Below are 23,624 nucleotides of genomic sequence, written 5' to 3' on the forward strand. Positions count from 1 at the left end.
AAAATTGATTTTAAAAGAAATAGCCTGAATAGAGTAGTAACGATTTAAAAACTGTTGTCAAAGGCCCAGACAACTTCAGACACAAGTTCTTCCAAATTTGCAAGGAAAGGAAAGGCAAACTAAAAAAAGAGAGAGAGAGAGATTGAGAAATGAGAGCTTCCAAATTTAGCATCATCTTGATACCAGAACCTGGCAAGGGAGGCATTGAAAAAGAAAATCAGACCATGGTTCTTAACCTGGAGTCTCTAGACACTGGGATATTGATGATGGAACTTTAAGAGGATCCCCAAATTCTTGAAATATTATGGATGATTGGGAGTATATGATATACATATTATATATATATACATATATATTATTCCGAAGAGAGAGTACAAGGCTTCCATCAGATTTTCAAACATGTATATGACCTACAAAAAGAACCACGACAATAGAGCAATTTCATCAATGAGAATAAATATGTTGTAAATAAAATATCAGTGAAATGAAACCAGCAATGTATTTAAAAACTATTATATGACCTAGGAGGTTTTACACAAGGATTTGAGATAGTCACCACAAAGAAATCTACTTATGTTAATAGTGATAATCTCTGGGTAGCAGGAATATAAAATTTTATTTTTGCTTTTTCTATATTTTCTAATTTTACTATAGTGAATGTGCATTACTTGTATAATAATAAAAGGTTACAAATAAATCTGGTAGCACATTTTAAAAACTATTATTGAGAACATTTTAAAAAAGCCATATATATATGTATATATGATGTTCTCTATTAATAAAGGAGAAAATCCACAAGTACATGTTTATGGAGAGCAAAAAGGTATTTAATAAATTTTAACAGACATATCTAAGAATTATAGAAACCAGAAATAGAATACTTGCTTAATGAAATAAAACACAGTACTAAACATCATATTTTTCTTAAAAAATGAATTATTAAAGGCACTCTGATTAATATTAGGAAGAAGACAAGGATGCTTCTATTGCTGATTTAGCCAAAATTATTACGGAGTTTCAAGCTAAGCTAATAAATACAGGACAGAAGAGACATACTAGCTTGAACCATAAAAAACTGTCAATTTGTAGGACAAAATGGTGAAATAGCAATTTCATATGGTTCAACATAAGACAAATTTGAAAGGAAGAGACATTTATCATTATTTGCAGATGATTTGAGGTCAGCCTAGAAAATCCATGGGAATAATAAAAAATAGTTACAAACAACTATGAGAGTTCTATAAAGAGACCAGTTAAAAGATAACAGCTTTCCTAGATTCCTAGTAGTAGTCAGATAGAAGATTTAAAATTTTTAAATATAAAATATACATAAATATTTTAAATATAAAATCAATATTTTAATAAATAATATTATAAACTTAAAAATTTTTAATGTAAAAACATATAGAATCTATAATAGCAATAAAAACTATGTAATGCCTCAGAATAAATTTAACAAGAATTTTGCAAGATTTATGCTAATAAACTCTAAAATTTACCTGAAGGTCTTTGCATTAGTTTCCTGTGGCTGCTGTAGTACGCCGCCACTAACTGGCCAGTTTGGTTCCTTTATAGAGTCTCTGCGGGAGATACTGTCCCATCCCTCTCTCCTAGCTTCTGGTCGTTGCTGGCACTTCTTATCACCCCTTGGCCTGAAGATGCATCATTTCGATCTCTAGCTCTATCTTCACATAGTCTTCTAGATCTTCACAAAATCCTCTATCTGTGTGTCCTTTCTGTCTCTTGTAAGGACTCTCATTTGATTTAGGACCACCCTAATTCAATATGATCTCATCTCAATACTTACCTTAATTACATCTGCAAAAATCCTATTTCCAAATAAGGTACATTTTGGGGTTCTGAATAGACGTGAATTTTGGGAGGACACTATTCAACCCATTACAGGCTTAACATGACCTGAAGAAATATACTATGTTCCTGAATAGGAGGACTTAACATTTTAAATATATCATTTTGTAATTAAAAAAAAATACTAAGAGAGCAACAAAAATTAAATGGAGATAAAATACAATACAATACAATATTAATTACTATAAAAGGAGACAGGAAGGAGGAATAAAGACAAGATGAAACCAATAGAAAACAAATAGATGATAAATTTAATCCCAATTATATCAACAAACTCACTAAAAATAAGTAGATGTTAGACAGTTTTTAGAAAAGAATAAATTATATTATGTTCATTAAGCACACTTTAAACATAAAGACACAGATAACTTGAAAGTATAATAATGGAAAAAAGATATAGCATGGAAACACCAATCAAAAGAAAGCTGGGGGCTTCCCTGGTGGCGCAGTGGTTGAGAGTCCGCCTGCCGATGCAGGGGACACGGGTTCGTGCCCTGGTCCGGGATCTCACATGCCGCAGAGCGGCTGGGCCCGTGAGCCATGGCCGCTGAGCCTGCGCGTCCGGAGCCTGTGCTCCGCAACGGGAGAGGCCACAACAGTGAGAGGTCCGCGTAAAGCAAAAAAAAAAAAAAAAAAAAAAAAAAAAAATTGCATGAAAGGGTAGGGAACTGAGAAGTGTTAAGTGGGCTAAACTCCATATCTTTTATGGAAAGCAGTCAAGAGTATACCCGACAGTTGATAAACCAAATAATAGAGACATAGAATACTATTTAGAGTTCTAGATATGTCCATAAGGAGGACCAAAACCAGAAATGGTCCAAAGTGGTTAACTCCAAGGCATGGACTCACAGTTGTGAGCTGGAGAGTAGAAAGCAGAGACTTTTTCTTGTCAATTTATACACTTCTAAATTGGAGGTTGAATTTTTATTTGCATGATCATGTCTGTTATTTAAATATTAACAAAAAGTAGAATTCTACATAGGAAACCTATAGGATAAAATTTCAGAGGAAAATCCATGGCAATAATTATATTATTATTTTGCAAGAAAGACTAAAAATAGGTGGTCAAGATTTCAACTCAAGAAAAAAGAAAAACAAATAAGCCCAAAGAAAGTAGAAAGAATTAATAAAGATGAAAGTGAAAACTAGTAAGGGAATAACAATAGAAATGATAAAAGCAATAGCTGCTTTTAAAGACATTAGAAATATCAAGAGAGATATTTGTAACTTTAATCAAAGACAAGATTTTTCATTTCAATGGTGAAAGAAAAGTGCATTCCTTTCCTTCTGAATGTGTGAGCCTTTACACATACTTAAGAGTACAAGTAAAACAAAAGCAAGGTTTAATGCTCTATAGGTCATCCGGGCATTTAGGGCCATGCTACCATGATAGATGATAGGTAGATAGATAGATACGTAGATAGATAGCAACAACACTGCTTTATTTCAGCATTAATTTTGACCTAAATTAAAACTGCTGCCTTATAATCAAGTTTATTCAGTCAACAGTCTTTTAAGTTCAACAGGCTTCTAATTTAGAAGACAGTGAGATTACTTTAAAAATATCTTATTATAAAGCACATTGATTTAAAGGCCCAGATTCCAAAAGGAAATTGTCCTAATATAGATTTAATAACATATAAATATAATAAATAAAAATTAATATTCTATGTAAAATAAACATTGCTAGGAAAACATAAATTGCTAAAATTGATTTTAAAAGAAATAGCCTGAATAGAGTAGTAACGATTTAAAAACTGTTGTCAAAGGCCCAGACAACTTCAGACACAAGTTCTTCCAAATTTGCAAGGAAAGGAAAGGCAAACTAAAAAAAGAGAGAGAGAGAGATTGAGAAATGAGAGCTTCCAAATTTAGCATCATCTTGATACCAGAACCTGGCAAGGGAGGCATTGAAAAAGAAAATCAGACCATGGTTCTTAACCTGGAGTCTCTAGACACTGGGATATTGATGATGGAACTTTAAGAGGATCCCCAAATTCTTGAAATATTATGGATGATTGGGAGTATATGATATACATATTATATATATATATACATATATATTATTCCGAAGAGAGAGTACAAGGCTTCCATCAGATTTTCAAACATGTATATGACCTACAAAAAGAACCACGACAATAGAGCAATTTCATCAATGAGAATAAATATGTTGTAAATAAAATATCAGTGAAATGAAACCAGCAATGTATTTAAAAACTATTATATGACCTAGGAGGTTTTACACAAGGATTTGAGATAGTCACCACAAAGAAATCTACTTATGTTAATAGTGATAATCTCTGGGTAGCAGGAATATAAAATTTTATTTTTGCTTTTTCTATATTTTCTAATTTTACTATAGTGAATGTGCATTACTTGTATAATAATAAAAGGTTACAAATAAATCTGGTAGCACATTTTAAAAACTATTATTGAGAACATTTTAAAAAAGCCATATATATATGTATATATGATGTTCTCTATTAATAAAGGAGAAAATCCACAAGTACATGTTTATGGAGAGCAAAAAGGTATTTAATAAATTTTAACAGACATATCTAAGAATTATAGAAACCAGAAATAGAATACTTGCTTAATGAAATAAAACACAGTACTAAACATCATATTTTTCTTAAAAAATGAATTATTAAAGGCACTCTGATTAATATTAGGAAGAAGACAAGGATGCTTCTATTGCTGATTTAGCCAAAATTATTACGGAGTTTCAAGCTAAGCTAATAAATACAGGACAGAAGAGACATACTAGCTTGAACCATAAAAAACTGTCAATTTGTAGGACAAAATGGTGAAATAGCAATTTCATATGGTTCAACATAAGACAAATTTGAAAGGAAGAGACATTTATCATTATTTGCAGATGATTTGAGGTCAGCCTAGAAAATCCATGGGAATAATAAAAAATAGTTACAAACAACTATGAGAGTTCTATAAAGAGACCAGTTAAAAGATAACAGCTTTCCTAGATTCCTAGTAGTAGTCAGATAGAAGATTTAAAATTTTTAAATATAAAATATACATAAATATTTTAAATATAAAATCAATATTTTAATAAATAATATTATAAACTTAAAAATTTTTAATGTAAAAACATATAGAATCTATAATAGCAATAAAAACTATGTAATGCCTCAGAATAAATTTAACAAGAATTTTGCAAGATTTATGCTAATAAACTCTAAAATTTACCTGAAGGTCTTTGCATTAGTTTCCTGTGGCTGCTGTAGTACGCCGCCACTAACTGGCCAGTTTGGTTCCTTTATAGAGTCTCTGCGGGAGATACTGTCCCATCCCTCTCTCCTAGCTTCTGGTCGTTGCTGGCACTTCTTATCACCCCTTGGCCTGAAGATGCATCATTTCGATCTCTAGCTCTATCTTCACATAGTCTTCTAGATCTTCACAAAATCCTCTATCTGTGTGTCCTTTCTGTCTCTTGTAAGGACTCTCATTTGATTTAGGACCACCCTAATTCAATATGATCTCATCTCAATACTTACCTTAATTACATCTGCAAAAATCCTATTTCCAAATAAGGTACATTTTGGGGTTCTGAATAGACGTGAATTTTGGGAGGACACTATTCAACCCATTACAGGCTTAACATGACCTGAAGAAATATACTATGTTCCTGAATAGGAGGACTTAACATTTTAAATATATCATTTTGTAATTAAAAAAAAATACTAAGAGAGCAACAAAAATTAAATGGAGATAAAATACAATACAATACAATATTAATTACTATAAAAGGAGACAGGAAGGAGGAATAAAGACAAGATGAAACCAATAGAAAACAAATAGATGATAAATTTAATCCCAATTATATCAACAAACTCACTAAAAATAAGTAGATGTTAGACAGTTTTTAGAAAAGAATAAATTATATTATGTTCATTAAGCACACTTTAAACATAAAGACACAGATAACTTGAAAGTATAATAATGGAAAAAAGATATAGCATGGAAACACCAATCAAAAGAAAGCTGGGGGCTTCCCTGGTGGCGCAGTGGTTGAGAGTCCGCCTGCCGATGCAGGGGACACGGGTTCGTGCCCTGGTCCGGGATCTCACATGCCGCAGAGCGGCTGGGCCCGTGAGCCATGGCCGCTGAGCCTGCGCGTCCGGAGCCTGTGCTCCGCAACGGGAGAGGCCACAACAGTGAGAGGCCCGCGTACAGAAAAAAAAAAAAGAAAAAAAGAAAGAAAGAAATCAACACAGAAATATAAGTAGGAAATCCCAGAATGTATTAAAATTAAGAAACATACTTCTAAATGACCTGTGGGCCAAAGAGGAAATCACAAAGGAAATTCGAAAATATTTGAACTGAAGAAAAATGAAAATAAAACATATCAAAACATATCATATCAGCTAAAGCAGAGCCTAGAACGAAATCAATGGCTTCTAATGAATACATTAGAAAAGAGGAATAGTTCAAAATCAATACTCTAAGCTTTCATTTTATGAATACAGAAAATGAAAAGCAACTTAAAAACAAATAGAGCAGAAGGAAGGAAATAATAAAGAATGTACTGCAATCAGTGAAATAAAAAATATATATACAATAAAGAAATCATCACAGATGAAAATCTGTTCTTTAAATAGAGTAATAAAATCTATAATCTCCTGGAAAAAATAATCAATAGAAGAGAGAGCAGACACAAATGACCAATATCAGGAGTTTCAAAATATGATGTCACTACACATTCTACTGATATTAAGAGAACATGATGACAACTTTTTGCCAATAAACTTGACAACATAGACAAATTCTTGGAAAAAATACAATTTACCAAAACTGATATAAAAATATAAAAATCCTAACACTCTGACATATGTTAAAGAAATGGAATTCATGGATAAAATTCCATAAAGATCATCCAGGCCCACGTGACTTTCAAGGTAAATTTTTCCAAATATTTAAGGAGAAATAATAATCTCTCTCAAACCCTTTCAGGGATTAGAGAAAAGAGGAACAATTAACTACTTGTTTTATGAGGCTAACATAAATCTGATGCCAAAACCAAAATCCTTTCTGCATGTGGAGTAAAAAATTCTAAATAAAACATTAGTAAATTTAATAGAGATGTAAAAAAAAAAATTCATAATGACCAAGTATGGTTCATCCCAGGAATGCAAGGTTCATTTAACATTCTAAAATAATCAATATAATTCTTCACATTGACAGAAAAAAAGAAAAAAACATATAATTATCTCAATAAATACAGAAAATGGATTTGATTAAAAAGAAGAAGACCCACTCAGGAAAAAGATGGTCAGCATATTAAAATAGAATGGAATTTTATTAATATAACAAAAACTATCTACAAATAAACCCCAAACCAAAACATCACAGCTTACATATCCGATGGTGCAATATTGAGTACATTCCCTCTGAGGTACAAATGCAATTCCGTGAAAGAAAGCATGGCTTTTCAACATATGAGGCTAGAACTGTTGTATATCCATATGGGAAGAAAACCTCAAACTTGGCTCCTACCTTATACCACATATAAAAATTAATTAAAGATAGCTCATAAGTATAAATGTCTAATTAAAATATCAAATTTCTAGAAGAAAACATAGAACATCTTCATCACCTTGGATAGACAAAGATTTCTTAAATAGGTTACAAAAGACAGTAACCATAAAAGAATAAAAACATAATTGGACTTAATTGAAATTAAGAACTTCTGTTCAGTATGAGAACTTTAGTATGAGAATGAAGAGGCAGGTCACATACTAGGATAATATTTTCATTATCTATATGTCTGTCTATCTATCTATCTATCTGACAAAAGGGTTATATCCAGAAGGTATAAAGAACTCATACAAATAAGACAAAAAAGCACAAACAATTTAAAGAATGGGCAAAAGGCTTGAACAAGTATCACACAAAAGAGATTATCCAATAGCCAATAAATATATGAGAAGATGGTCAATGTAATTATTCATGAGAGGGATGCAAATTAAAACCACAAGATACTATTATACATCCACCAGAAAGTCTAAAATTTGAAAGACTAAAAAAACCAAGTATTGGGAAAGATATGGAGCAGTTGGGACTCTCCTACAATTGCTGGTGGGAGTTTAACTTTAAAACACAATTAAGCAGTATCTTTTAAAGCTAAATTTACTTCTAGTCCCTGACTCAGCAATTGTACTTCAGGTATACGACCAAGAGAAATGAGAATATATGCCCAATAAAGGACACATGTAGGAATGTTCATAGCAGCTTTCTTCCTTATAGTCAAAAACTAGAAACAACTTAAAGGTCCATCAACAGGAGGATGGATTACTAACCTATTGTGTATTCAGATAATGGAATACGAAACAATAATTTGAAAAATGGACTACTAGCCCACACAACAACATGGATGAATCCCACAGATATGTTGAGCAAAGGAAGATATCATAAAATTGTTTGATTTCATTTATATTAAATTCAAGAACAGGTCAAATGAGTTGATTTTGATAGAAGTCAGAAGAGTGGTTACCCCTGGGGTGGGCGGGTGAAGTGGCAAGAGGCAACTTTCTGAGGTGATGGAAATGTTTTATATCTTGATCTGGATGATAGTTAATCAGATGTATACCAATGTAAAAAGTTATTGGGCTGTAATTTGTACACTTTCCTATTTCATTTTATCTTTTCCAGACATAATTTAAAAGATGCTAAACTTTAATAATTATAAAATGAAGGGCTTCCCTGGTGGCACAGTGGTTAAGAATCTGTCTGCCAATGCAGGGGACACGGGTTTGAGCCCTGGTCCAGGAAGATCCCACATGCTGCAGAGCAACTAACCCTGTGCACCACAACTACTGAGCCTGCGCTCTCGAGCCTGCGAGCCACAACTACTGAAGCCCATGTATGTGCCTAGAGCCCATGCTCCGCAGCAAGAGAAGCCACCGCCAAGAGAAGCCTGCGCACCGCAACGAAGAGTAACCCCTGGTCGCTGCAACTACAGAAAGCTCACATGCAGCAACGAAGACCCAACGCAGCCAAAAATAAATAAATAATAAATAAATAAATAAATAAATGTATTAAAAATAAAATAAAATAACAGTAAAAAAAATAAAATGAAAAAATTTTAATTAGCCACACTTTTGCAATCAGATTGGCAAAGACTGAAGAGTATAGATAGACACTTGGGGAAAGTTAGCCTATTGTATACTGTCAAGGGGAGGGTAAAATGGTACACATTTGAAGGACAATTTGGCAATATACATGAAAATTTTAATATATATACCCTTTGACTCAGCAATTTCACTTTTGCAGTATACCCTAATGAAATATTCACACAAGTACTCAAAGATATGTGTAAAGATTCACAGAATCATTACTTATAAAAGAAAAAAGTTGGAAAAAAGATATGTCCATCAATAAGGGAATAGTTAAATAAGTTTTTAAAAATCCATGAAAAAAAAAATCCACGAAATATCTTATAGCTATGAAAAAGCTTGAGGTACAACTATATGTTTTGACCTAATAGAAATGAGACTATGAACTGGGTAAACAAAGATGGGAAAGCCCAGGCTCCTAGCCTCCATTCTACCACATATCCAGTCACTTCTACATTCTTTATCTCAGTTTATTTATAAAATGGAGTTAATATTGCTGCTTCTTATCTATCTTACAAGTAATGGGCAAACAAAAGAAGCCCTTTGAAAAGTAGAAAGCATTGTAGAAATGCAAAGTATTATTCCTGAAAAACACTCTTTTATTAACCAAAACTTTGTTTTTCTTAAATCACTACTCAGTCCAGATTTCTTTTCTCTATCATATATTTAAACCAGTGTTTCAAAATGTGGGCAGCAGACAAATCTCCATCAAAATGGATGTGAAGAAGTTATTAAAAATACTGAGTCCAGTCCCAAACCTACCAAAATTTTGGAACCCCTGATTTAATGGAAATAGGGATTAAGTCAACAGTTGCCCTTTCATTGAGAAGAGTCTGGGCTGAATCCCATTAATGGTAGCAGGCCATCAGGTCTGGCTTTGATCTGTCCTGCCTTATGGTTTGCCCTCACTGCAGGAGTCAAATGGGCTGGTAAAATAGTACAAATGGTGCCCCCATTTACTCAACCCCAATAGAAGCCAAAGAACATTCAATGAAAAGAACAATGTGATTGCCACTTTGCAGACAAACATGAACCCAGCTTAGCTTTAAGGACTGTAGCTGTTGGAAAACACCATCTCCTGGGCAGCTGCTTTGGCTACTGTCCCCAATTAACTTAGCAGAGTCTCAAAAATAGAAGGCAGCCTCTGTTCTGTTATATAATAAACAGTTCTTTATTTGAAATGACAATATTTACTTTTCCTATAGTGAACTCCAGCAGCCTACTAGGCAGTGGGCAAACAGTAGAAATGCCTAAAATGGAAACTTGAGAAAGCAGTTTAGCTAGTATAGTTTACTCTAACTTTCTACTTTACCAACAAGTAATTGGAAGATCCTCTCCATGTTTCTCTCATATGGATCATGGATTCCATGTGACTTTGTTACCACCATGCATATCTTTCTTGTTTTGTTGAATCTTGAAACATGCAAAACAGATGTGATGTAGTGAGTTCTCCAATACTCATGTGTTTAAGCAGAGGTGAGGGTTGTCCATCAAGAATGTTTTTGGAGGGATTCTACTTAGTGTGGCAGGTTTATCCAGGGACTTCTTGGCCTTTCCCAACAGCAAAGAGTCTGGTGACTATGTTTCCAAAGGGAGAAAATAATAAACTGTGATTATTAACCATCTTGGGTATTTAATCTCCCTCTCATAAGCAAGAAGCTGTGATTTATGTGATTGTGTTCTTTATTGTAAAAACCCTTTGTATACCTTTGTAAGCAACAAATGACCATTATTTGCAGTGTAGACAACACTTTTAACTTCCTCTTAGATTTTATTTTCCATTCCTTTTATTATATTGTGGCAATGCTCCAGAACATCTCCATTTCTTGCAAATCTTTGGGGAGAGGGGCTCAATTGGGTTACACTATTCTAAAGGGGTCATGCACATTGAGAAATGTTTAAAAAACTTTTTGGTTTCTAAGGTGGTACTCAGGAGGCAATACTGTTCTTTGGCCAATGAGATTTGTTTAATTTTTGTGGCTGGTGCTTGGATTGTCTTCAGAGATTTTTCTTTCTTGTCTCATTCTCCTTGTCTGATGTCACTTCCCTGCTAATGCATTCAGCAGAAGCAATCACTGGAAGAGGACAAACTATTTCCTATTTCTTATCTAGTCATTAGTTAGAAACATTTTAATTCCTACAAAATCCTTCAGAAACCCAAAGATCCCACCCCACAAGTAAAAAACCTAATCTAAAAATTCTCTTTCCAAATCATACAAAGTAGAGACTTCCCTGGTGGTCCAGTGGTTAAGACTCCGTGCTCCCAATGCAGGGGGCCTGAGTTCGATCCCTGGTCAGGGAACTAGATCCCACATGCCACAACTAAGAGCCTGCATGCCACAACTAAAAGGTCCTGCATGCCGCAACTAAAGATTCCACATGCCGCAACTAAAACCCAGTGCAGCCAAATAAATAAATATTTTTTTAAAAATCATACAGAATAAATTTCTGGTTAGGTCAAAATTTGGAGTTTAAATTTTATTCCTGCTGATAGGACATCCCTTTTTTATGTTCCTACACAGAGTGATTGTTTACTCTCAAAGGAGAGCCCACTAACCAGTTGCATTAAAATTACTTGAGGTGCATGTTAAAATGCAGATTCCAGGATCCCACTTTAAACTTAGGGAATCAAAAATTCTGGGGGGTTGGGCCACGGTATTTTTACAAGTGCCTCACGTCATTTGCATGCCCACCAAACTTTGTGATAACACTGCCCTTAAGACAAGCCAAATCCTTAATTTTCTGGAATTTCTAGTATTTCTTCTCCTAACTAAGCCAAAGAAAGAATTGTAAGCATTGAAAATACAGGCCAAATCTTGTCATAGAATATGTATTCTATTGTAACCCTGTTTATGAACACTTAATAGCTTCTCTGTGGAACAGTTAAGCTGTAGTAATTACCTCACAGTTCTGTAATCTGTATGTCTCCTCCCACATGACACTTGCACCAAGACTATGGCTTATTTCTAGACAGGATGGAAGAACTACCAGACCTGTGTGGACTGTGCCACTTCACGTTACATTTTCTTTTTCTTAGTGATTTAAAGACATTTATGAAATTTCTCACAAATCTTGAACCTGAATTATAGAATCTAACTTAAGGAGGATAAAATTTTACAAGGACTCACTAAATCAGAATCATTTGAATCTGATCTCTTTATGGAAAATTGCTTTTTAGATAAATTGGAAAGGATCTGGGATTCAAAGTTCTTTTTTAAATTGAAGTGTAGTTGATTTACAATATTATATTAGTTTCAGGTATAAAATATAGTGATTCAATATTTTTATAAATTATACTCCATTCAAAGTTATTACAAAATAATGACTATATTTCTCTGTGCTGTATAATATATCGTTATTGCTTATTTATTTTATTGGGAGTCATAGTTCTTATCCCCAAACTGCCTCTGAATTATAATTCCGTGTGCAAATTGTACAACCTCTCTGCCATATTTTTGTAATAGGAATAACCTCTCTTTGCAATAAGAATAATACTGAGAAGTTAAGAAAGTTCTGAGAAGATGAATGAGATCAGGCTTGTAAAATGTTAAAGGTTTCTGAGTGAAGGATCCTATAAAAAGTGTAAATTATTAGTATTCCTTTTATGGGCCTTTAATGAGTTATTGACCTGTCAATGATGAATCTGCCTCTTGAAATATTTCACTTTTTGTTTTTTAGGCTTACTGGAGTAACACAATCTGCCCTTAAATTTTCCTGGAGTATTTTTGGGAGCTTTAAAATTTAGTCAAAAACAAAAAAAGCAACAATACCTCTCTCCCAAACACATATGCACTCCCTGAGACTACAGTGTGCATCTTTATCTTGACTTACTAATGACTAGATCGATTGAACTTAAACAATTTGGGTCCTCAAAGCCTCAAATGCTTTGGGTTAGCTAAAGTATCACAAGGTCTACTAGCTTATTAGCAGTAAACGCTAATGTAGGAAAGTGATTAGAAATAAATTATTTACTTGACACTCTTGGTTGTGAAATTATTCTACCCACCTATAGTTTCAGTTGTTATCATGCAAACTGCTCTTTTAAATTTTTGCTCATCCAAAATTAAGGATTTTTGAAAAATCTAACTAGAGACAAAGCAAAAGCAACACATATCTGCATATCACAATCATTAAATTCCTTAGTAACGAGGAACGCCTAGTTGGCTCAAGAGGGTATTTGAAGATTGTTTCAGCGTTTTCAATTTGCAAAGTAGGAGAAGGAATTTTAAAAGATCATTGAGGGGCTTCCCTGGTGGCGCAGTGGTTGAGAGTCCACCTGCCGATGCAGGGGACACGGGTTCGTGCCCCGGTCGGGGAAGATCCCACATGCCGCGTAGCTGCTGGGCCCGTGAGCCATGGCCGCAGAGCCTGCACGTCCAGAGCCTGTGCTCCGCAGCGGGAGAGGCCACAACAGTGAGAGGCCCGCGTACCACAAAAAAAAAAAAGATCATTGAGTCTACTGGTTGAAGCTGATCACAGTTTGTTGTCTTATTTAATAAAGTTTATCTTATAAGTACAAAATATGTCACTTTTATGTAGAAGAAAAAAGCTGGAAAAAAAAAACACCACCAAAATCTGGGATGTATAAACAGATAAAATGGGTTGGCAGACATAAAGAAAAGTGAGGGACTTCCCTGGTGGCAGAGTGGTTAAGAATCCGCCTGCCAATGCAGGGGACCTGGGTTTGATCCCTGGTCTGGGAAGATCCCATATGCCGTGGAGCAACTGGGCCCGTGCGCCACAACTACTGAGCCTGCACTCTACAGCCTGCGAGCCACAACTACTGAGCCCGTGTGCCACAACTACTGAAGCCTATGCGCCTAGAGCCCGTGCTCTGCAAAGAGAAGACACTGCAATGAGAAGCACGCACACCACAACTAGAGAAAGCCTGCGCACAGCAATGAAGACCCAATGCAGCCAAAAATAAATAAATAAAATTTTTTTTTAAAAAGTGAGGAATACATGAAATGGTGTGCTGAGGCTGCTCTTCTTGGATAGTAGATCCAGAAGGTAAAAAAGTTTCTGGAACTGAATAAATAACAAATTACTATTGAGAAGTTCCTTGCAGAGTGACGTGAAAGAAAAATATTTATATCCATATTGACAGTGACAAAGAGATCTGGGGATAGTTCAGTGGCTTGGGTTTGACTGACATCACTTCTTGAACAAATTTGAGGTTTAAACATTCACAAATGTTCCTAATATTTTTTGAACAAGGAAGTGAGATATTAGCACTTTTTTTTTCAGTGCGATATCTACCATTATAGCATCTGTCAGCCTTAACTTTAAACCTTATAGAAGAATCAGCATATCCTGATTTGAGAGTTTCCCCCACATGGTAAAAATAAAATGTGAAATTTCAGTAAATGGCATGAAAAATTTTCGTAGTACCAGCAAGTTTTCAGAAACTAGAGCTTTTACATAATATGGAAGTTTTAATGTTTTGAAGGTTCAGTAAATTATGTAGTATACAAAAGTGAAGTCTAAATTACCCACTCAGAAGGGTAACCCTAGAGCCCACATGTCTGGATCCATGTATGCAGATGGACAGATACACTTCATTTCTCCTGGGAAGTTGAGTTCTAAAAAGCTATCACTCAGAACAGACGGTTTTATGATTGCATGAAAAGAAAAGGAAAGATGACAAAGTTGCTGTAAAAATGAAAGGCCTTTTGGTGTATTAACAGCTGAAAACATTACAGCTTAAATGAAGATGTGAAAAAAACTCAGCTTAAAACTGCAAATTAAAAAAAAAAACTTATGCAGGCTTGAAGCATATGGACACCCACCCAGTTTGCAAAGAGGGCAATGGGAGGCCCAGACTTTAGCTTATTAAAGATGACCTTTCCCCTCTCTAAAATTTCAAAGCTGACGTTTCAAGTGCTGAGCAGACTGTGTGCCATATGTAACATGACCTCAGCCCCACTCTGCCCGAGCACTGATGGCATCACTAATGAGAGGTGAAAGGTCCTTTTCTTGCAGCTTTTTCAGAAACCCACCAACTCTTGCCTGTGAAGTAAGGCTCCTCCCTCCCCTCACCCCTTGATTTCAGGAGAACTGCATTTAATACACAGCCTCAAAACACTTTTATTACCGGTCGATTTCCTTATAGCCACAGCCAAATGGCAGGACGTACAATCACATGCAGAAGAAAATATTTATTTTGACTCACAAGGCAAAGGGATTAAGAGAACATTGTATTAACCTTGCCTTTCATCTATGTTTTAAAGGGAAATTCTCCAGAGGCGTCAATTGAAGTTCATTTTTTTTTTTATAAAGAGTATCAAAGACTTTTAGGAGACCAGGTGTGTGTTTATCTGAGGGGAAGAGAGAAAGGGAAGAAACTATATTGGGGGGAAAGGCAGATTTCACAAAGCTGCCTCAGAGACTGAAAAAGACGTACTTACAGGAATCTGTTACAGGCATTCCTACCAGCCAGCTCTCTGCTCCCCCCACCCCCGCCTTTTCCCCCCTTGCTGCTTCGAAACAAAATAGCTTCTTTCCAAGCAGGTTGTTATATTCATGGCATGGTCAATTTCCGTTTGCCAAGAAAATATTTAGGCTGATCAAAGAAATTAGAAAATCGGATGAATAGAAACAGACGTTCCCACAAGAGAAGCGTTTCTCAATGTGAAGAGAGGCAGGCGGATTGCAGCCCACCCAGTTACTCCTAGGAAATAGCTCTCTTGCTAAAGGCAGAACTACAGGGACACCTGGATTCTACTGGAAGGCCTATGGAAGAGTCACGACTCCCCAGGAAATTCACATGGGGACTGGAACTTGGGACTCTCCGGCGGATGATCGGTTCTAGTATCTATGAGCAAACCTGGAGGGCCTTTAATTACGTTCATTAATACAGAGGGACCTTTCAAAACATGAGATCCTTTTGTTTTGCTTTGACTTGTTTATAATGAGCATGGAGAGACAAGAACACATTATCCTTTGCAAATGATAGAGGAGTTTCTCCTGAATTAATATAAATTCAGTTTTTAGATTTGTGGGTTTGGGTGGGGAACGGTTGATAGCAATTGTCCTCGGGACCCTTTGGTCTCCGAGTGTGCAACCGGGCCAGTCGATAACAGTAAATAAGACGGTCTTCTACCTCTTCCTTGTTCCTGGGCAAGGCGCAGCCAAACCAGGTGAGGCCACTTGCTGCGGAGCTTCGATGGGAAGGATTGGTTGCCGTTGCGGTTTCCTTCCGCAGGACTCTGGAAAACGAAAAGTGGGCTCCGCTCGGGCAAAGGAGATCCAGATTCTCCCCTATCCCTTGCTCGCCTTGGGCACATTGGGGCAGCGCAATCGCCAGTGAAGCGTCGCAGACCTTACTCCGACGCCTCCAGTTTTCCAAAGGAGAAAGCGAGGGAGGGATGGCTCTGAAGGAAGGCAACTGTGGGGGGCCCTTTAGGGCCAAAGAAGACTCCCTTCCTGCGAGTTCCGCTTGGGGCAACGCGGCGCTACTAAGGCAGCAGCTGGAGGAGCTGTTGCCAGGCTGCGGGCTGAGAATCCGCTATGCCATCCTTGCCCCTCCCCGCCGCGCGTCCCTCACCCCCGGGTCTCGGCTGGGCAGATTTTCTTTTCCTTTCTTTTCTTTCTTTTTTTGTTTTGTTTCTGTTCCTACCGGCCAGGCATCCTTTGCCAGGAAGACAGCGCCCTCTCTCTCCTCCCACCGTGCCCGCCGCCGGCCTGCACCCCCTCCCAGCTTCGCTGACCTCCCCTCGCCTCCTTCTCGCCCCCGCCCTCCTCGGCCCTGTCCTCTCCTTCCTTACGCCCCTACGCCTCTCGGCCCCCAGAACAACCCAGGGGAACAACCCGAGAGAATGGCGGGCTCCGAAGCCTTCTCAAGTCTGGGCCACTGGGCCGGCTCGGCCCGAGCGCCCAACCTCTGGCTGTAGAACTGGGCGGAGCCGTCCCCGGCGCAGACGCGGCACCCGAGAGCTCGAGCGCGGCCCCGGGGAGGGGTTCCTGGCGCGGGTGGCGGGGCGTGGGTTCGGCCGGCTCTCGCAGGCTGGGTACAGCGGGCCGGCGGGCGGGGCCCCGAGTACGCTGCGCGGCGAGCTCTCCCCCGCGCCGGCGCACACCTGGCAGAGCAGCTTACCGGGGACCCCAGAATGCTCCAGCGAGACGTTGACGCGGGCCTGCAAGCAGGGTGACGGGTGGGGGTGGCGGGTGAACTTGAGTAGAGGTAAGGAAAACTCCTACAGCCTTGCTCCAAGCCCTAAAAGCGCCCCTCGCGGCCCGCCGGCTGCCTGGAAGCCTCACCCTGCCGGCTTTCAGCAGGGCTGCGCCAAGTACAGCAACGATGTTGGAAATGGTTGCAAAATCCAAGCCCAGACGGGTGGGCGAGACGCGCGGAGGGGCATGCGTGAGTGGGCACCCTCCACCCCTTATTTAATTCTCCACAGCTCAGAGGACTGCTGCTTCAGACAAATGCCGCGTGGCCCATTCGAGAGCAGAGGCAGTCAAGCTTATGTCCGCGAAAACCTGGATTCTTTAGAACCCAAACAATGTTCTTGTATGGGAATGCAAAAACATTTTCCATGGCGTGGATTTGCACCGACATAGAGGCCTGAAATGCTCCCCTTCCCCTCCTAACCGTTCCCGGCGCTCGGGAGCCACAGGGGGAGTTCGCCTCAAGCTCACCCGGCTGCAGAGCGCAGGCGGCTCCCAGAAATGCACTAATTGAGTCACAAACCACCGGCTGCCCCTAACAAAGCGAACCGTCTCGGCAGCTCAGCGCCCAATTTGTCCGCAGCACTTTCTTCCGCAATTCAGAAGCATTATCTTGTTTTTAAAAGTATCGCGGCAGAAACGTGGCAATTATCCTGGGCTCAGGTTACGCTAAATGGCTTTAGGCTGAGAAATGGAAGAATATAAATGCTGCGAAGGTGGTGATCGGTTTTCTGCCGGGCCTGTATGAGGGTAGGGAGGCGAGCGAGAGGATTTCGGCCAGGGAGAGGGAGGTACGGCGCAAGTTCCCACTCTTGGTTCTCTTTCCCAATGGCACCAACCAGAAAGAAGTGTTGGGCCTTTATCCCTAGAGGTTAAGGATTCAGAGCGACGATCTCCTTCAGAGATCTGGAGAGAAGGGGTCATATCCCGACAAGACAGGGCCAAGCTTCTGGCCTCGGCTTTGGGTCAGGAACAGGTTGGGAGCTTCAGGCATTGCTGGGATAAGGAAGGGAAGAGAGGTCAAGGGTCAGAGGGAGAGATGAGGAAGAATCCAGTTTCGGGACAACTACACTAAAATTGGAGAGGGAGAATGGCACTGGGAGAAAACAGCCATGAGGAAAGAGGAGCCGGCCCTGATGACTGGGGAGAGGCGTTCGCAACTGAGCGAGGGGCAGGCCTGGCCCGGGAGCCCGGGCGGACGCTGTAGGGTGGGAACCCTGGAGAACTGGAGAGGCCCAGAGACCACGAGGCTTCTCCGCATCAAGGGAAAAAACAAACAAACAAAACAAACACAGAAAACCTCTAAGAATCTTCATCTCGGTCCACCAGGGTGAGTTTGGGCCTGGAAAATGGGGAGAAAAGAAAAGAGGGAGTAGCAAAAGGCGTTGGGGTGCCAGCTCCCGGCGGGCAGACGCCTTGCTCGCCGCAGCCGCCCAGCCTGTAGTGGTAGCCACGCTGTGCGCGTGTCTCTTTCCCCTTCTGCTCAAACCAGCCCCCACATCTTGAAGTAATCAGCAGCCGAGAAGGGACTCGTCCCCCTGGCATCTCAGGTTAAAGAAGGAGGTCCAGGAAAATGTGGTAGAGCCATTACAAGAAACCCGAGCCGCAGTCATCAGGGACTCCAATTGCCATCGCATTAGGATTGATTAGAGACCAGCAGTACCGTAATGACCCGGAAAGAAGGGCAGCCGGGGATTATTAATATCAGAATGTGGCGGAGAGGGGAGGTGGGTGAAGGGAAGGAGGGAAGAGCAAAGTGAGGAGGGAGAAGTTTTAAGTTACTAGGATTTATATATAAGTTCCGGCTTACCTGAGGAAACCAGATAGTCAGTGAATCACGCAAACAATAAATCTAATTCCATCTAAAATTTCACGAAGCCTGATTATTTGGGGGGGGGGGAGGAAATCAATGTGAAAATCAGGCCAACATCTAGTTTTTATAAATACGTGTTTTTATAAACTTATTTTAAGAATCTAAGTGAAGAGATGGGGAGAAATGCTGGATGTTCACTTTCCTTACCAATGGGTCCCTACAAAAAGACTTAGGGAGGGCATTTTTGAGTCATTTTGGGTCTTCTCTCAAGGGCTATGGGGCAATGGAGTGGACATTTTCGCAGAGTCTGCAGAGGAATAATAAACCAAATTTTAATTGAAACAGTGATAACTGGGTAGTGATTTTTGTTTTTTATTTTGTTTGCGACAGGAACGATCAGGATCCCTAAGAGATGTAGAGAAGAGAGTGGTTTGTCTCCTTCCTCGGACTATGAGCCAAAACAAATCAGCCCCTGATGGTCTGGGCTGAAACGCAGCTCACTGGATAATTAACTCCATCTTTGCAGTCCACCCTAACTGTTTATTTAGTGTCACCCTGCATTACCATCACTAGCACTTTCCTCTGAACAGGAGGAGCTGCAGGCTTTCACCTCCCAAAAGGAAATTCTTCTTAGCTTAGACAGATGCAGTATACAGGATGTACATTAGCTGACAAAAAAGTTGATTGGAAATTCAGTGGAAGATAAGAACTCTTGCCCTGAGGTAATATTAATAAAGCAAAAGAGGCAAGAGTGTCTTAGGTTCTTAAGAACAGATTCTTACAACACTCTCCTTCACTTTCCAGAAAGGTGCTTGGCATCTATCTAATGTTGAGTGGTGTCTTCTGACTCAAATCTGGCGGTTGGCAAGTCTCTGGGCCTGAGCCTTCGCAGAGCGCAGCTTAAATCTGCCCTCTTCCCCCCAGGTGGCCAACCCACCTTCCTCAGTCCTCCATGGGTGCCCCCACCTTTTTAACCACACCACCACTCAGTGTGGCGGGTCCCCACCAGCTGAGCTAGACGCCCCTGCTCGGACTTCAGAGTCTACTCGCCCTTTGCTGCCTGGGTGCCCGATATCAGCACAGCACGCTCTGTAAGACCTCACAGCTCCTGGTCCTGGGGAAGCAGGCGCAGGCGCCAATAGTCGTGAGGAAGGGAGAGGAACGAGAGAGAGAAGGAAAAAAGAAAAAGAGAATAGAGCGATCCAGATAGAGAGGAGAGGGTGTGGCGTGAGAGAGAGAGAGAGAGAGAGAGAGAGAAACGCGGAGAAGAATGAGAATGAGGCAGCGAGGGAACGAAAGGGACAGAGGGTGAGATGGAGATAAGAGAGAATAAAAGAGAGAATGAAGGAATCAGAGGTTCACACACACAGAATGAATGAGCTTCCTCTTTCAGACTGAAAAGAGAGGATGAGGTAGAAAGAGACACGGAGAGAGACCAGACCTGGGGACACACACAGAGGGAGAGGATAACCTCTCCAAACACACACACTCCAGCACTGTCCCCATCCAATCTGAGTTCCCTCGCGGCGGTGTGTCTCAGCCTTTCTCTCTCCTCTCTCTTCCTTCCCCGACCCCGGAACAATGTGGAGACTGTATTTTCAGGAGCCGCGCGGGGCGGCACGGTTTTTAGCAGCAAGCTGGGCTCGCAGCCCGCTCTGTTTGTCCAGGTGTGGGCAGGGGGCGGCAGCCTCCCGGCGTCTTGGGCTGCCGCTGCGTTTTCGCACCAAGGAAGCGGGAGGCTCTGCTCGCATGTTTCCCGCTTCCAGGAGAAAACTCCCTCCCTACCTCCATACATAAATATATTAGGGGAACAGACAAATCTTCATTGTTCAGAAATAAGCCAAGGAGGCCGGCCGGCTCCCCTTGGCCCGGCCAAGCGAGGCTGGAAGGAAGGGAGGGAGAGAGAGGCGGGGGCCGCGCGGATCCGGTGTCACGTTGCAGATTCCCACTAAAGATAACGAAACGTGATCTATTTTTCAGAACAGCTAGTGGATGGGAAAGAACCTTGACAACACAAAACTCATTTACTAATGGACTGGTTTTGGGTTTCTCTCCTTTGGGTCCGCACATCGCCCTGCCTGAGCCCTCGGCCTATTCAGAGCTCGTGGGGAGCAGCGTCCCCCAGGAGGCAGGTGGGCGGCTGCTCGGGTGCCGCGCCGCCATCGGAGCCCGGGATCCCGAGGGTCGAGGGCACCTGGAGTTTCCGACCAAGTAGAGGAAAAAGATGGACGTTGTCACTTCAGCCAGGATTTGGGGAGTCTTCTCACTGCCCCAGAGAGACGACGCTAATTTATTGAAGAGACACCTCCCGAAGCCCTTCCCTTCCAAATATCTTTAGGTAGAGTAGAATCCCCGCTGTCGTTCTTAATGGCAAAGGAATTCCGAGAAAGCCGGCCGGGAGCCTCAAAGCATCTCGCTCCAAGCCAGAAGGGAAACAAGTGGGTCCCAGCCAGAGCTTTTTGAACCAAGGCCTTATGTCAACCCGACCGAGAAACCCCAGCACCAACTGGTGCCTCTGCATTGACCTTTCCATAGACCAATTGTGCGCACCCGGCCGTTACCTGTACGGAGGGAGGCACAGGAGAGCAGAAGCCTGGTGTTGGGAGCTCCTTTCCAGCCGCGTTACCCTCGGGAGCCGCGAAGCGGCGAGGGCAGCAGCTAGAGTTGCTCGTTGCCTTTAAATCTCCGCCGCATCTCTGTTTTCTTGTGATTTGCATTGACAGCAAAAGGTTTTAAGTTACTAGAACAACTCAAACCTTTCTGTGTGCGATTTAAAATGGATCATTTGGTTTATGTGGTTTGTAAATTCATGTCATTTTACCTCTTTTAGTGGTTTTCAGTGAAAGGTTCCATTTTGGGAAACCTTATATATCTGAGCCAATAATTAACATTTATAACGATTGGTTCCCCTAACCGAGGGATTGAAATAGCAGGTAGGCTCGTTGGTACAAAGCGAAAGGCACTTTTCCTTTCTAGTCACGCGATCTACTGGATTGAACGCTAGGAGAAAGGCTGGCGGGCCCGGGCACGGCCTCCAAAGACGAGCACCACATCACATCAACCCCGGTGCCCGCAATCGCGGCATCCACACGGTCGTCTTCCCAGTTGTCGCCAACGTCTAGTGCGTCTTGACTCCTTTTGAAGAGAGATGAAAAGAAGTGGGCAGGGAGGTCTGGAGGAAGCCGGAAAAAAGGTGGTCATATTGGTGTCTAATTGTCATCTCTCTGCTCCCTGTAAATCAATACCTGCCCTTATTTGTCCAAGCTGTGCCTCATTTCCTTATACAAAATTGTTAATTATAAAGTACACCCCATACTCAATTTACCGTTTGTCTTTTAAGAGACTTGGTTGTACTTACAGACTCCCGCCCCCCCCCACATTCCTCTAACACACGCACACATTGTAATTCTGCGCACTCGCTCCAGACTTTAGGCATTAACTGATTTTTTAGAGCCGAGTTTAAGCCTCCGTTCCAGTCCTCACACAGCTGCCATGTCAATAAGGACTGTTCCAAGCAGAGACGTTCCTTCTGGCGGGACACTGCAGCTCCTCAAGACTTCATCTGAAACATCATGAGCACTAAAATAAGACCGCCAGGGAAAATTACCAGACACATGGGCTTGGGCTCAGCTTTGCCAGTTTTCCAGTTTAGAAAGTAAGTCATTGGGCACACAGTGTGGTAGGGACTCTTTTGAAATAATATGCACCCATTAAATGCACTTAAAAATAATCCCAAACATATTGAAATATCAGCATCTATTTCCAAGGTCTGATACTGCAGTGTTTCAAAGATGCAAAAAGCATTGTTTGGGAGTTCAGCGGAGAAGCAGCTTCATGTCTACTTGGAGCCTCCTGAGAGACAGCTAGGGAGTGGAAACCCTTCATGAGTTTAAGATGTACATTGCAGGGTGCATTGGACTGGGTGCATTATTTTAAAACCATATAAATAATACAAGGGGAAAGAGACACCGTGCTTCTCCTTCTTCCACTCCCACTTATGTCTCAATATGTAAATGGTTCTGCGATGCTGGGCTCTTGTTGATGGAATCAAAACATATTTAAAGAAGACGAGCAAGTTTAAAGAACCTAGAGTTTGCTCCTTGCATTCACCAAGAGGAGACATTTAAATCAAAAGCATTTTTGAAGTGTACTTAAAATTCTGTTTTGAAGTTATCTAATCAGAGATAAGTATAGTCATAAAGTCACTCTCCTTCCACCGTTTGGCTCCCCTTATCTCCATGCATTGTTCTTATCTCCTGCCAGTCTCAGCTCTGACAATAGATTATCTTTGTTTAGAGACTCTAATTGTTTTCAAAATCTTTTTAATAATTGCTTTGGAACAAGGTGTGCAAATGAGGCTTAAGATAATTACAGCTTCATTTGTTTGTGTAGTTTTAATAAGCATTCTCCACACATACACAAAATAAGAGATGATAGGACTGAAACTGCAAGACATCTCTCATTCCCTGGCAGTAAAATAGGCCAGCATTGCAATCTACACACACACACACACACACACACACACACACACACACACACACACACACCTCTTTATTTAATCTTCTTGGAGCCGCTGTCGTTCTCGCTTTGAGGGCAGTGTCCCTCTCAGAACAGGGCAAGGATTATGTTACAACCAGAGG

The 23,624-nt window shown here is 40.4% G+C and overlaps 1 long non-coding RNA gene across 4 annotated transcripts in view; it reads right to left on the reverse strand.

Annotated features, from left to right (window-relative positions):
- The window catches only part of LOC137222678 (uncharacterized), a 40,423-nt gene extending 18,781 nt beyond the window's left edge, over window positions 1-21,642 (reverse strand). Inside the window, exons 1-2 of one of the 4 annotated variants that reach the window (XR_010942552.1) lie at window positions 17,098-17,302; window positions 16,105-16,210 (exon numbers count right to left, since the gene is read on the reverse strand). This is a non-coding gene — a long non-coding RNA (uncharacterized lncRNA). Of the gene's footprint in view, window positions 1-16,104; window positions 16,211-17,097; window positions 17,303-21,545 lie in introns of those variants that run through there. The other 3 variants (XR_010942553.1, XR_010942550.1, XR_010942549.1) reach the window with 3 other exon arrangements.
- Window positions 21,643-23,624: the final 1,982 nt, after the last annotated feature.

This window comes from Pseudorca crassidens, chromosome 1 (genome assembly GCF_039906515.1).
Source record: "Pseudorca crassidens isolate mPseCra1 chromosome 1, mPseCra1.hap1, whole genome shotgun sequence".
In the NCBI taxonomy this organism is placed as follows: Eukaryota; Metazoa; Chordata; class Mammalia; order Artiodactyla; family Delphinidae; genus Pseudorca; species Pseudorca crassidens.